Source organism: Myotis brandtii, unplaced genomic scaffold, assembly GCF_000412655.1.
Source record: "Myotis brandtii unplaced genomic scaffold, ASM41265v1 scaffold574, whole genome shotgun sequence".
Taxonomy (NCBI): Eukaryota; Metazoa; Chordata; class Mammalia; order Chiroptera; family Vespertilionidae; genus Myotis; species Myotis brandtii.
This window is the reverse complement of record NW_005370150.1, coordinates 619,439-634,836: the sequence shown is the minus strand read 5'-3', so window position 1 is coordinate 634,836 and position 15,398 is coordinate 619,439.

The window sequence follows — 15,398 nt, the reverse complement described above, 5'->3', positions numbered from 1 at the left end:
AATATATCATCATGGTTTTGGAAGTTCTCCTCTTTTTGTCCGATATAGTCTCCAGCTTTATTTACCTTTAAACCAAAAATGTTGGATATAATAATGTACAGGTGAATCTTCCCATTGGTGGCCCTGTGTCATCGCTTTCTAGTCCTGCCTCCTTGTTTACTTCACAATGGCAACACTCTTATTTTTTCTTTCAGGACTTTTGGTACCAGCACACTGAATCAAGATTTTAGCCAGCTTTCAGCTCATTTTATTTTCCTTTGGAGGACATGTTTCCCAAAGTTTCTTAGTGATCTTAAAGTCTTATAAAATTATCTAGCAGCACATTTTACCAAAACTTTTATATACTGTATGAAGTTCCAATCGTGCCAAAGAGTTGGAATGTCCCAGATCTTATAGCACTTATTAAAACTAAGACTAAAAAGTGACATTCAAAGCTTTATGGGAAATCTAATGTTTTAGGCAACTGGGATGCCTGGCCAGCTCAGTACATATCTATATGTTGGGCTTGTTTTGCCAAATTTGAAGACTATATGAGCACATGCCTTTCAAGAACTCTGTGAGATAGGTATCTTTTTTTTAAGTCCCAATTTCATAGATGAGGAACCTAAGGCTTAGAGAGATGAGGTGTGAGACCCAAAATGACACAAGGAATCTTAGGCTGCCTAGGACTTGGGTCTCTTGACTTTCTTTTACACCACGATTTTCTGCTTATTAGGAACTATAATGCCAGTTATGGTCTAGTATAAGATTGGAAACTCTGCGCCATTGAAGCCAGATAGATGTGGGTTCAAAGCTACTTAGGCATGAATGTTTTTTCACGTAATTTCTTCTTATCTATGTCTCTCTCTTCTTTAAAGCTTTTCCTGACCTTCTTTTTCTCTCTTGCCATCAACAAATGTGTTCTCTCCTTCTTTGAATCCTTAAAGCACTTTATTTGTATTTACTTTTATCACAAATTACCGTACTTAAGCTATAATAATTTGTTCATTCCTTGATCTCTGTACAGCTTTTTTTGAGAGTTTCTTATGTGCAAGGCCATGTGCTCAATATTCTGGGGAAACCAAGATAAAATATATTTGGGCAATGCCTACAAAGAACTCACCCTCTAGCACAGGAGGTAAGACATGTTAATAGGAATAACAAGGGTACTCCTTATTGAATACCTACTATGTGCCAGGTCCTTTGCCAAACATTTTACATCTTTTCAATTGATTCTTTCTAACTGTTCTGTGAGATAGATTATTTTAAATCCCATTTTCCAGGAGAGGAAACTGAGGTCAAAGGAGATTAAGTGACTTATTCAACCCAACTGCTTAAATGGAGGAGCTAGGATTTAAGGCAAAGTCTGATTGCCAAGCTCAGTGCTTGCTACTATGCTACACTGACTCTGTGTAGAACACCAGACAGAAAGTAAGTGAAGGAGTCATAAGAGACGTACAGCAAAAGTGCTAAGAAAGTTCAGAGGAGGGACAAAGTTTTGTTCTTTTTTAAAATTTTTTAAAAATATGTTTTATTGATTTTTTTACAGAGAGGAAGGGGGAGAGATAGAGAGTTAGAAACATTGATGAGAGAGAAACATCAATCAGCTGCCTCTTGCACACCTCCTACTGGGGATGTGCCCACAACCAAGGTACAAGCCCTTGACCGGAATCGAACCTGGGACCTTTCAGTCTGTAGGCTGATGCTCTATCCACTGAGCCAAACCAATTAGGTCCAAAGTTTTGTTCTTTTTTGTGCTGATTTCCCCACCCCATCCTCAGTGCTTGGTCCAGTGTTGTGAGCACATGGCAAGTGTTCAAAGAATGTGGGTGGATTTGAATACAGTAACTGTTTTCAAGAATGGAGTATGGTTGGAATTTGCTCCATATCATACAACACTCACTCTCCAACTGCAATCTTGCTGGACAGCTCTACTTGGGCTCCCTGCCATTTATGGCCATGGGTGGGGATACCATACCATCACACAGACAGAGAGAGAATTTAAAACCCAACATTCTATTTATTTTTTATTTTTCAATTACAGTTGACATTCAATCCTATTTTATATTAGTTTAAGGTGTACAGCTAATTGATTAGACAATTATATAATTTACAAAGTGATGAACCCCAATAGTTAGAGTGCCCACCTGGCACTATTCATAGTTACTACAATATTATTGACTACATTCACTATGCTGAATATCCTCATGACTATTTTGTAACTACCAATTTGTACTTCTTAATCCCTTCACCATTTCCCCCATTCCCCAGACCACCTTCTCCTATGGCAACCATCAGTTTGTTCTCTGCATCTATGAGTTCATTTCTGTTTTGTTTGCTCATTTAGTTTGTTCTTTAGATTCAATACATAAGTGAAATCTTATATTTCTCTGTCTGATTTATTTCACTTAGCATAATGTCCTCCAGATTCATATATATTGTCACAAATGGTAAATTTCCATCCTTTTTATGGCTGAGTAATATTACATTGTGGAAATGTATGACAACTTTTTTATCCATTCGTCTATTAATGAGCACTTGGGTTGCTTCCATATCTTGGGTATCTATAATAATAAAAGTGTAATATGCTAATTAGACCAGACAGCTGAACAACCTTCCGGACATCCTTCTGGACCACCTTCTGGATGAAGCCATGGCAGCGGGGGCAAGGCAGAGGCAGTTAGGGGCAATCAGACAGGCAGGCGAGTGGTTAGGGGTGATCAGGCAGGAAGGCAGAGGCAGTAAGGGGATATCAGGCAGGCAGGCAGAGTGGTTAGGGGCAATCGGGCAGGCAGGCAGGTGAGCAGTTAGGAGCCAGCAGTCCTGGATTGTGAGAGGGTGCAGGCCAGGCTGAGGGATGCCCCCCCCCCCCGCCCCATGCACAAATTTCATGCACTGGGCCTCTAGTTGTAAATAATGTTGCAATGAATATAGGGGTGCATATATCTTTTTGAATTAGTATTTCAGGTGAAACCCAACATTTTAATGTGGGTTTATTTATTTGATATTAGCTGAATTTCTATCATTTGGGATTGAATTTCCTTTGTTCATAGAAATTTTAATATATCAATAAAGGGGTGCTTGGGTGGGATATTAGGAAAGTCATTTCTTCATATTTCTTTTCAAGGGTAAATATTGGATATTCTGTAAAGATTTTGACTATTAAATGCAGTTATGAGTTAATGAAGAAGTGGGTAGGAGAGCATTATGGTTAAACATATGAACTTTGTAATCAGGATTATCTGGGTTTGAATTCCAGCCTTGTCACTTGTTAACTATGGGGCCTTGTATAAGTTACTTAATGTCTCTAAATCTCAGTTCCCTCACTTTTAAAATGGGAATAATATTAGTGTTTTTGAAGATGGTTTGAAGTGATGCATGTAAAGTATCCGACATATATGAAGCTGTCAGTGAGTATTAGTGATTATAACAATAATTGGACTATCTAATTGAGACAAAATTTAGACTTATATTTGGCACCTTCTAATAGTATTCAACTAATTATTGCCTATAGTGTATAGTAATAAACATCAGTTGAATTAGACAGATGAATTTCTTCCCATGTCCTCATTGTCAAATATGGTTTTCAGGTAATGTAACATAGAAAACACCAGTAATTCCCATAATAAAAATGGTGTGCCAAAGACACACTCACAATTTTTTTCTTTTCCTTTTTAATTGTCCTTAATTTCCTGAGAGTGAGGGCAATAGCACTATAAATTCTGGGAAGGCAAGACTTACTGTAAGTATAAAATACCAAATCCCCTTTAAAATTACAACAATTTACAAGTGAAAGATTAGGCTGAGAAAAAAGAAGTAAATCAAGATTGTCTCAGACAAACCTGAACATATGATACCCTACACAGAGGTTATAAACACAAGCTTTGGTGTCAGAAAAGCTTGAGTTAATTTAAGGTCTTCTTTGCTCTCCTCTACTCCTTTTTTGTCTCTCCCATTCTGTGTATTCTGTTACATTATTGCTATCATGTATGTAAGAACACAGGATCTGGAATTCCAATCGATCTGGGGTCTATTATTGCTCCAACAAATAACCATGGGCAACTTATTTAACCTCTCTGAACCTCAGTTTCCTCATCTGTAAAATGGGTATAATGATAGTACCTATATCATAGTGTTGTATAGATTGTGGTAAGTAACTTTGAAAGACTTTCCAAGTGGGATTGTCTGAGACAGTTCTGATTAGAATTCAGAGTATGTCCCAGGGGGGCTGTTGAGTGAAAAAGTTGATAGGCTAAGTTAGGTGGGTCCAGTTAGTGAAAGGCTTTGAAAGTCAGACAGAAGTGTTTGACCTCAATGTATTAGTACCAGTAGTGCTAGGTTCTTCTTCAGGTCTTTGCTCAAATTTCACATTTTAAGTGAAGCTTTCCCCAACAGTCCCAGGGGTGAACATAGAAGACAAAAATTTCTGACCTCATGAAGTATTCAATCTGGAGTGAGGGGGGAAAGAAAATGAACATAAACCAAACATAAAAGCAAGGGAGGCAAGGGGAGCTTGATAATTTATAATTTATATTTGTCAGCCTCATCAGTGCCTTAACATAGCTCCTTATTCAGGCAGTGAGGAAGAAATATATATACGAAGATGATCATAAGAGTCATGAAGGAAATGAACAGATTGCAAATAGGGACTAAAATAAGTGTGTGTGTGTGGGGGGGGGCGGGGGGATCAGGAAAGTCATTTCTGAAGAAGTTGCATAAGCTGAAATCTGAAGGTTGAGAAAGAGCCACATGAAGAGAAAGGGAGGAGCATTCCAGGGAGAATAAAGAGCACTTGCAAAGACACAGAGGCAGAAAGGACAACTTGAGAAGAGGTCATTTGGGCTCAAGAATAGTGAGCTATGAAGACAATAAAAGAGGGTGATGTGATAGAAAGTGACAGGAGTGGGGAAGGGACAGATCCGTTAAATAGAGGGTCAAGGAAGGCCTCTCTGAAGACTTGAATTAAGACCTGAGCAGAGATAAGGAATCAGCCATGCAAAGATCAGGGGAAATTTTCCAGACAGAAAGAATGGCCAATCTAAGGACTCCTAGGTTCAGCATGTCTGGCCGGTTGGAGAGAAATCATGGAGACCATCATGGCTGAAGTAGAGTGGTAGGAGATAAAGTTGGAGAACTAAGAAAGAGCCAGATCATACAGAGCCTTGCAAGCCATGGTGAAGATACTGGATTTGACTCCAAGTGAAATGGGAAGTGTTGTGGAGGGTAGGAGGGTCTTTGAGTCAGGGAGTATTTCCCTCAGTACATTCCCTCAGTCTGTCTTCTCTGGAGCCCTGCAGACATCCTCTATACTGTTCTTTGGCTTCAAGAGTACACTAACCTACTCTGAGCTATTGTTTGCTAACTGGACAGGAATTATCTTAAGTCAGGAGACAGGGCTCAGGCATTTGGGAATGAAGTGCCCAGCACAGTGACAGAAATTCTCTCTCTCTCTCTCTCTCTCTCTCTCTCTCTCTCTCTCTTTCTCTCTCTGGAGGAGGAGGAGGATGAGGAGGAGGAGGGTATTTTGATGATGTTGACAAAGTGATGAAGTTCCAAGCTAGAAATGCAGGTGGTGAAGATAAAATGTATGGATAGCATAATTCATATTTTAGATATTTCAGGGGTAATGCTAGAGAAAATTGGTGGGAGTCTATATTACATTATTGTGTTTGGGTTGTGATGGCTGGAGTGAATTCTACTGGGACAAAATCTTGGAGGCACTGCTATTTACAGGATTAAGAAAGCAGTGCCTTTCTCTTTGGGCTTTTTGAGCATAACTGTAATAGTTAGGTACGGCAACTTCCAGATCAATTGGTAAGATTCTCCTGGCTTCCTACTGATAGTCTTGTCTCAGAAACAAGTCTTTCCTTTTGCTAAAATGAGCTTTTAAGCAGTAATCTTTCTGTCTAGGAATAATAATAAAATAGTAATAATAATAATAAAACTTTAAAGCACTTATTGTGCTTAATTTCAATATTTAATTTAGGCCTCACAATAATCTTGTGAAACAAGTAATTATATTATTGCTATTACTATTTTATGTAAAAAATATAAGTTCAGAGAGGCTGAGTCATTTGCTTACGGCTACATAGTAAGTAGCATAACTGGAATTTGTATCCAGGTCCACCTGATCCCAGAGCCCCTATTCTTATCACTGTATGTTGGCTCTAAAGGTGAGTTTCCACATTGACAATCCCTGCTTATACTGCAATATGATTGGATTTCTTAAGGCACAAATCTTATTTAGGGCTCAAACACATGTCAGCCAATGGAGGGACAGATAGTACATTCCTGCTCAGGATAGAAATCCACTGGTCATATTTCTTGAAGGTAGCAATCATATTTTACATAGCTTTATATTTCCTCAGTTTAAATCACAGAATGCCCTTACAGAGTAGATGCTTAATAAATGCTGAATTGTCTTGAAGTCAATTTCTAAAGCCCAAGATATTATGCGATTACTCTCATTTCAGTAAGACAGAGCTACTCCAAATTTCTACAATTATTTTTAGTGGACAAATGTTGGTTCAATGAGTATATTTGGGGTGAGTAGAGGGGAACTGCCATAGTTTCCTAAGTCCTATGAATAATATAGAAGTGAAATGTGAGCCACTTACCCCTACTACTTCATTCAATAATACATTTAGTTTATGAAAATATGTAGTATTTTCTTAAAAGCAAGGGAAGCAAAGGGGAGCTTGATAATTTATATTTTGCAAGCCTCATCAGCGCTTTAACATAGCTCCCTATTCAGACAGTGAGGGAGAACTGTATACTCTCACTGGGAACTGGGACAATGGTTGCAAAGAGTTCAGCAGCTTTGCCTGTATACTTAGGTCTGGACTGGCCAGTCTAGCATGTGGATTAGATCAGAGACTAGTAAATGCCATTTCATTTTGACACTGAATTGAAATGAGGGGAGAGAAGGTGCCTGTTCCATGAGATTTAAAGGAAAAGAAAGCATTGATGTACCTTTAACAGAAGAATATGTGATCCATCCAGTTTGGGTTTAAAAACATATAGAATTATTTATAACTAGGGTTTGTCCCAAACAGTGCTATCCCACATATGGCAGTGGTTTAGTTGTATTGTAACAAAAAGGGACAGAAAATGTATAGGAGCCTAATAGAGCAATTCAGTTTTACATACAGTGAAGTGTTTTTACACATAGGTACAAATTAATATTATAGAATATATTTATTTAACAAAAGAAATTTTCCACAATAATAATGCATTTACCAATTATTGAGCCTGATTTATTTGCCAGACTTGCTGATAAGCATGCTGCATGCATTGTCTGATTTAATTTTCACAACAGCTCTGTGAAGTGTGTGCTATTATATACTTTTTTACTCATGTAGAAACTGAAGCTCAGTGTGGTTAAGTAACCTGCCCTAGGTCACACTGGTAGTAAGTATCAAAGCCAGAATTCTGAAATGAATTGCTGGCCTGAGGAGGCCTTTTAATAAGACTAGAGCCACCAACTCTGAGTATGAAGACCTGAGAATTACAAGCTCAAGAACTCTGTTGTGTGTGTGTGTGTGTGTGTGTGTGTGTGTGTGTGTGTGTGTGTGTGTATTTTAAGTTCTTTAACAGAGAAAGTGGGTAATTTTCATTGTGTTTCTTAAATAATGATTGCCTAATTGCCTTTAACACTAACAGCCACTTAGTAGTTAAGTGACGTTTTTTAGGAAGTTCTCTTGGCAGTTGCTTTTTGAGAAAGATGATCAAAAAGCACATCAAGAATGCCAGTCAATGCCATCATTATTTACTTAGTATAAATTTACAATAACAGGAAAATATGTTCATGGAAATAAAATATCATCTAAAGAATTTAAAGAATTGAAAATGATTCTCATCTTTGTTGCTTAGCATTACCTTCCTTTATAAAACAAACAAAACTGTTTATCACTTTGTCATAGAAAACAATGACTGTGTTGATAAAAAAGATAAGCTTGGGTAGGAATAATAAATAACTATCATCTTGAATGAAAAGCCTTTGTAAAAAAAAACCAAAACTTTTTCAATCCTTGAAAATATTCTTTTGAAGAAAGGCACATGGCTAAGAGGTAATTGATAAATCAGACACCAAAGAATTGCAATTACGACTACCCACAGCCAAAATAACATCAAAATTGGTTGTTAAGTGGCCCTAAAATTAGATCAACTCAGTTGCTTTCACATTTTCCTTTATGGTCCCTTTGCTCCCATTAAATCAGTTGTTCCTCATATATATCCTATGTTTTCCTAACATTTTGGTCTCTCCTCCTAGAATTCCCTTTTCCTCTATTGTCACATATCAAAATCCCCACCCATTCTTCCAGACTACCTTAGGTGTCACATCCTCTATGAAACTTTCTCTGATTTCCTCATAGAAACAATATTTCTCTTCTGTTTCTCTCTTCCCACCTCCATTAGCTTAGCAATCCCATAGCATTTTGCTTTTATATTTCTTGAGGATCCTATCACTTTCCACATTGAAATTTAGTTTTTAATATATTTGTCTTATGTTTTCTACTAGTCTTTAGATTTCCTGGAAGCAAAACACATTTCACTCAGTTGTGTGTGTTCCTCAAATACCAAGAACAGTGCTTTAAATATAAAAGTCACTCAGAAACATCTATTAATATTTGAGTGGCTACCATATGCCAGACACTGGTTTTGCTGAGTGGGTAAAACAGTTCCTGCCTTCAAAATATTCATGGGAGACAGACATGTTAGCAAGGAGTTTCAATATGACCTAGCAACTAATAAGATAGAGTCACAAACAGGGAGATATGGAAGTCCAGACTTGGAGCTTTACCAGAGAGAAGGTGTAGTCTGGAAAAGGAGTGGTCTTAGTCAGGAAGTATATAAATTTATGATTTTAAGGTGAAGCCTTTCTAGAAGATGGCACTATTCAGGATGTGACCATGAGAGCTGAGTAAGACAATGAATGTGAGTCTAGGTCCTAGACTCTAGGATGTGGGATGGCTTTTCTAACTAGCCAATGGTGCCAGGAACTGGGGTAGAAAGGATGCCAGTCAGCCAGATGCCAGAGTCCTGAGTGAATGAAAGGGAAGGTCCAGAAGAGGAATAAATAGTCATACCAGGAAGGAGTAAAACATGGTATTTCCAGATGGTGTGGACATTATAGGCAGAAGGGCTTTTCATGGATCTGGAATAATGCTCTCCTAAGGAAATAGGGAGGCAGGAAAGTGATAGTTCCCTATTCTATCCCAACCTCTCTACTCCAGAATTTGGGCATTTGCAGATCAAACAGCTTTAGGTGGTGAGAGCTGCATAATGAGGCTCATTGTCTTTGTATAGAGCCAGGTCTATGTTAGGGCAGGAAGTAGAAGATTTTCTGTGAAAACACTGAGACTATAGAGGTGCTTATTTATATGTTGAATAAATGTAGACAAAGCTGATAAAATGGGATCACTGGAAGGGACCTGAACAATAACTTAGTCCACAGTTATCATTTTATGGTTGAAGACTGACATCCAGAAAAAAAGATGTACTTTTCCCCCCTTGGGCTTCAATAACTAAATTTATTTTCTTTTTTAAACAGTTATTTTGATACATAGATAGTGTTTCTCAGAGTATTCCTGAAGCATGTGAATGGTCTATAAAGATCTCCCAAGGTAGCATGTGGGCTATTTTAGTACAATGTTTCTAATATGATAAAACCTATAAAGGCATATAAATACAATGTTTTGATATTATGAGCCTGCATATAAAATTTTATAAACATACTAGAGGTCCGATGCAAGAAATTTGTGCAAGAGTAGGCCTTCCCAATAAACTTGATGAGAGCCTCACGAAATCTAATGAGACCCTCGATGTTGTGATAAAGAACCAACTAGAAATTAAGCATACACGGACTGAAATAAAGAATATTATACAGACACCCAATAGCAGAACAGAGGAGCGCAAGAATCAAGTCAAAGATTTGAAATGCGAAGAAGCAAAAAACACCCAACCGGAAAAGCAAAATGAAAAAAGAATCCGAAAATACGAAGATAGTGTAAGGAGCCTCTGGGACAGCTTCAAGCGCACCAATATCAGAATTATAGGGGTGCCAGAAGATGAGAGACAGCAAGATATTGAAAACCTATTTGAAGAAATAATGACAGAAAACTTCCCCCACCTGGTGAAAGAAATGGACTTACAGGTCCAAGAAGCGCAGACAACCCCAAACAAGGACACGTATGTAATACCCTTTGTAATACTTTAAGCAATAAAAAATTAAAAAAGAAAAAAAAAACTGGAGGCTGCCTCCTTGCTAGGACACCTTATGCACAATCCTCGATATTTGCTTCATCACTATCACACGGATTTGACAGCTAATATAAATGATCTGGGATAAGTTTCTTACCAGACCTGCATACCATGTTACATGATTCAGATGAGAGATGCAGGAGGGGTAATTCAGTTGCAAGTGGTATGCAATAATAACAGTTTTATTTCCTTTCTACAGGTTTGGTTCAAATGACTGACTGCTCATGAGCATATGGGATTGACTAAAAAATATGGAATTTTCTTGGTATGTTCAAGATCAAGTTACACATTTAAAAACCTTTTCCCAATCTTTTCACTTATGCCATATACAGTCCTGACAAAGAATAGTATCTTTTGCAGTAGGAGATAGTGTACTAGAAAGAAGTCTTAACAATTAGGAGATGGAGGTTCTTGTCTTGGTGCTTTTCACAAACTGAATAACCTTGCACTATTTCTCCTTTCTGGGACACAATTTCTCCATCTGTAAAATGAGGAATTTGGCAGATAATCTCTAATAGCACTTCCAATAATACATGTCATTTCTATGATTTGATGAGCTAGGGCAGTGGTCGGCAAACTCATTAGTCAACAGAGCCAAATATCAACAGTACAACGATTGAAATTTATTTTGAGAGCCAAATTTTTTAAACTTAAACTATATAGGTAGGTACATTGTTATTAACTTAATTAGGGTACTCCTAAGGCTTAGGAAGAGCCACACTCAAGGGGCCAAAGAGCCGCATGTGGCTCGTGAGCCGCAGTTTGCCGACTATGGATAGGGTCATATAGAAGATCTTTTCTAGACTACAAATACAGAGTTTAATTTTTCACTTTAAATATTATTCTTTCTTGGAATAAAGTTAAACACTTTATTTAAAGCTAAAAAAGACATACACACAATCCAAAAGAGCTATATCATTTGATTCCCAAAGTTCCAAGTAAAATAAAAAAATCTTTAAAAATAACAATCAAGGGTTTATGTGTAAATATGGAATTCATTTCTGATCATTGTTTCAATCCTTAAGTGCTTACAAACATTAACATGAAAGACTTCTTTTGAATTCAGCAGAAATGAGTCAATGATGCAGTGTGCCCAGAATAGTTAGTTATTTGTTTCCATATCAAATAATTTTGTGACTATTATTAATGAATGATAACCACATGCTCATGACATGTGATCACATTCATAATACCCATCACTTACTAAGTAACATTAATATCTCTGACAATGTGCTAAGCACTTCACATACTTCAAGTCTATATACCTCAAGTCACTATACCGCATGTCTCAAGTTGCTCTAATACTGAGATTTAGATATTATTGTGCCTATATTTCCAAGTAACTAAACTGAAATACAAATAAGTTAAGTAATTTGTTAAAGGTTATAAGACCCAGTAAATGGCAGAGCCTGGATTCAAACCTAGGTCTCTCTGATTGCAAAAGTCAAATGCTTTTATGTATATGCTATACTACTTCATTTGATCCTCACAACAACCATGTGTGATAGGCAGGGCATTATTAGCTTTATAGATGAGAAAACCAAATCTAAGAGTTTACATGACTTGCCTCAAATCACAAAACCATTAAGTAGTTGAACAAGGACAAGAGCCTGATGATATTTAATGCCAATCCTTTCTGGGGCTGACCCTATGGATCAGGATTCATTTTAGCTGGTTCTGGTGTCTGCCAAGTTCACCCTTTGGGTGTATTGTTTTCAGAAGTGGTTGGGTGGTGCCCAGCTTCAGACCACCAGTGTGTTGGATATAGGGTTTTTTGGGAGGATCTCTGGTGCAGGGTCTCAGCCTCTGCCTGTGCCATGCTCAGGGTAACTTGGTATGAGCTACAAAGTGATCCATAGGTGGTTGCCACTTGTGCTGGGCTTGGAGGTACCTGGGAGAGGTTTAGCTGTGAACTGATGCTGGCTTCTCCTAGTGCTGGGTTTGGGGCTGCTTAGTAAAAGATATATATATGCCATGCTGAGGTCAGATGCTGCTTGTTTGGGATTTGTGAACCTTTGAGAGATTATAGCAGGGGTCCTCAAACTTTTTAAACAGGGGGCCAGTTCACTGTCCCTCAGACCGTTGGAGGGCCGGACTATAGTTTAAAAAAAAACTATGAACAAATTCCTATGCACACTGCACATATCTTATTTTGAAGTAAAAAAACAAAACGGGAGCAAATACAATATTTGTATTTGCATGTGGCCCGCAGGCCGTAGTTTGAGGACCCCTGGATTATAGGAAAGCCCGTAGTATGAGCCAAGATAGGCCCTTTGTATGGAAAAGCCACTCAAGTGGCTTGACTGAGTCCAAAAGTTGGGTGGGGCAGGGCCTTAGTTTAATTCACAGGCCCCCAAGGAGTAACTTAAGAGGATATAAGAAAACTTTTTCCTCCTTGACATTGCCATATTTCCTTGGTCTTCCAATCTGGGACAGATAAATTAACTTCTGAATTAAGTAAGGTAGTGTGACTTGGGGTACAGAAATAGTTAAGTATAGATAAGAGGGGAGAATCCACATTAATAGCATATACAATTTGGTACAGTCTATACAAATAAAAGCTAACTTTTTTTACTAACATCGACTTTTTGGACATCTGTAGTATATAGTACATTTTTACATGGCATGTATGTATAAATTAGGATTGAATTCAACACTAGTAAAATCAAATTTTTGAACTTGAATTCATCTTTTGAAATACTTGATAGAAATGACCAAATTTGTGCTTATAAATATCAGTTTCTCTTCCTTTTCTCTGCTTGTTTTCCACTTTTGCCTTTTCCTCATTTATCCTATCTGCTGACTCCCCTCTCTTTGTTCCTTTCTTATGTTGACCATTTGACTATACAAATTTTATAGAGCACCTACTATTTAGCCCTTACTTTGTTCTTTAGAAATAATTATAACATCGAGTGAAATATCTTAATTCTCTTGTTATATTTTTAGGTAACTATTTACTAAGAAATTAAGTCAACTCTTGAAAGATGTTTCTATCATTTGATTTATATTTGCATTACAAACATTTAGAGAAATTAATGTTGAGATTCTTAAATACCCATATCTATCTTCCTGATGGTACACATAGGTAGGTGTATTAAAATATTCAACCACTAGAACTAATTTAAATGGAATTCCTAATTGGCAGGGATGATTAAGTTAAATTTCTTTAAACTGCTTTTTTTTTTTCCCCCAGGGCAAGAAGCTCGACTTTACTCTGAACTTTATCCTTGTTTCTTTGAAAAAAAGTTTAGGGAGAAAGACTTGGAATCAGCTAACAAAAAATGACTTAAGATTTGCATTCTTTTAACACTGGAATAAATGAACAAAGTTTGCAATTGAAAAGACAGTTTACCCCTTTTGTTGTTTTGGCCCATAGAAATTCTTTATAATTCAAATATTCTGCTAAGGAATGTGCAAACAAGTATTAATTAGATCAATGACACGTTTCTGCCATTTCTTTTGTTAGGATATTTAAAACTGAATATTCAAACCTTAATTCATATTTCATACACCTGTCTTACCAGTACATTTATATCCTAGTATAATTAATTGCTAAATATTATTTTCTAGTGAAGATCCTAAATGCATTGAAAACTGGGCTAGAAAGTCAGACAAGGTGTTTGCAACTTAAGCAGCCACTCACTATAAGCCCTTTACTATTTGAAATTATTGTCTGTTATCTACCACAAATGAAGACTGCATTTAAAGGATAAGGGGGTATGAATGGTGATGGATGGAGACTTGGGGTGGTGAACATAATGCAGTGTACAATGATGTATTGTAGAATTGTTTAACTGAAACTTCTATAATTTTGTTAATCAGTGTCACCTCCAATAAATTCAATAAAATGAAAAAAAAGAAAGATATTCCACAAATACAGTTTATTTTAGTTAGAGGAGTGAAAATGCACGAAAGAGATTCATAAAATGTGATTGGACCATGGGAAAATAAACAGCTGAGTTTTCAAAAATATTCAAAATATTGATGGGAGGTTTGTCTCAGGCTTCTGGAAATACACACTGAGTGGCCAGATTATTATGACCATCTGACGTTTGTAGGCAAATTAGCTATAATTTCGTGCTGAAGTTGCTAGAGGGCCAGACCATTATAAATAGGGAAGCAAGTTGTTTACCACGACAGTAGAAGTGATTTTTTTCTGAAGATGTGGGTAAACAACGCGATTTAACAGCCTTTGAACGTGGGATATATATAGTATATACCTACTTTTTGCCTAACTTCTATTAGTCTTTGTGATGCAGAGGAAATGTCCTATATTTGTATTGACAGTTTAGCCTTGAGGATTTTAACCTGCACCTTTGCAAGGTATATCTGAGACAATAAATTTGGTTAGAAGCTTGATCCGACATTCACACAGATAAGGCATTTTAGGCAAAACTACAGAATATTTTAGTGAGGACTATGTGGCAAATTATATACTTTAAAGAAATCTATATCTGTTTCCTACTTCACATACCTCTTGTTTTGACAACAAATAAATTTTCTCACTTTGAGTATAAAACTATATACATTATGCTTTAACTTAGACCAAAGTTAGGTAAAACTCATGTATTATCTATTAAATAGACCAAAGTTGGACGTTTCTCATGTTTTATTATAATTCTCTAGGATTTCAAATTAATGTTTTTCTTTCTGAAGTAGAAAGAAACTTCTGAGAAGTTTTCAAATAGTCATTTCTATTTTTCTCCACTATCAAAATCCAGAGTAATAAATCTAACTAGTAATTGTAGCATATTTTCTTGTGCAAAATGGAATGGAAAATGTGTAGCATATTTTCTTGTGCAAAATGGAATGGAAAATGTGATGTTCAAAAGTAAGGCAATAGAGAGCATAATGCATCTTTAAAAGAATTAAAGGTAGAACTCATTGGTTAATAGCATATGCTTTAATTTTATATTGGAAAGCTTTCCAAAGAGCAAATACCAAAATAAAACATTGTGCTATTTGATGGATAAGCTAAATTGAAAAAAGTTAACATAAAACATATAAATAAATATATGTTTAAGTATTATCTATTTTAATTAGAATGATTATAGACATTCAATCTGAAGTAATAAAATTATATTGAAACATAATTATGTTGAACCATTTGGAGTTTCTTACACTGGGAAAGAAATTGCATTCCCAGCTGTTTCTCA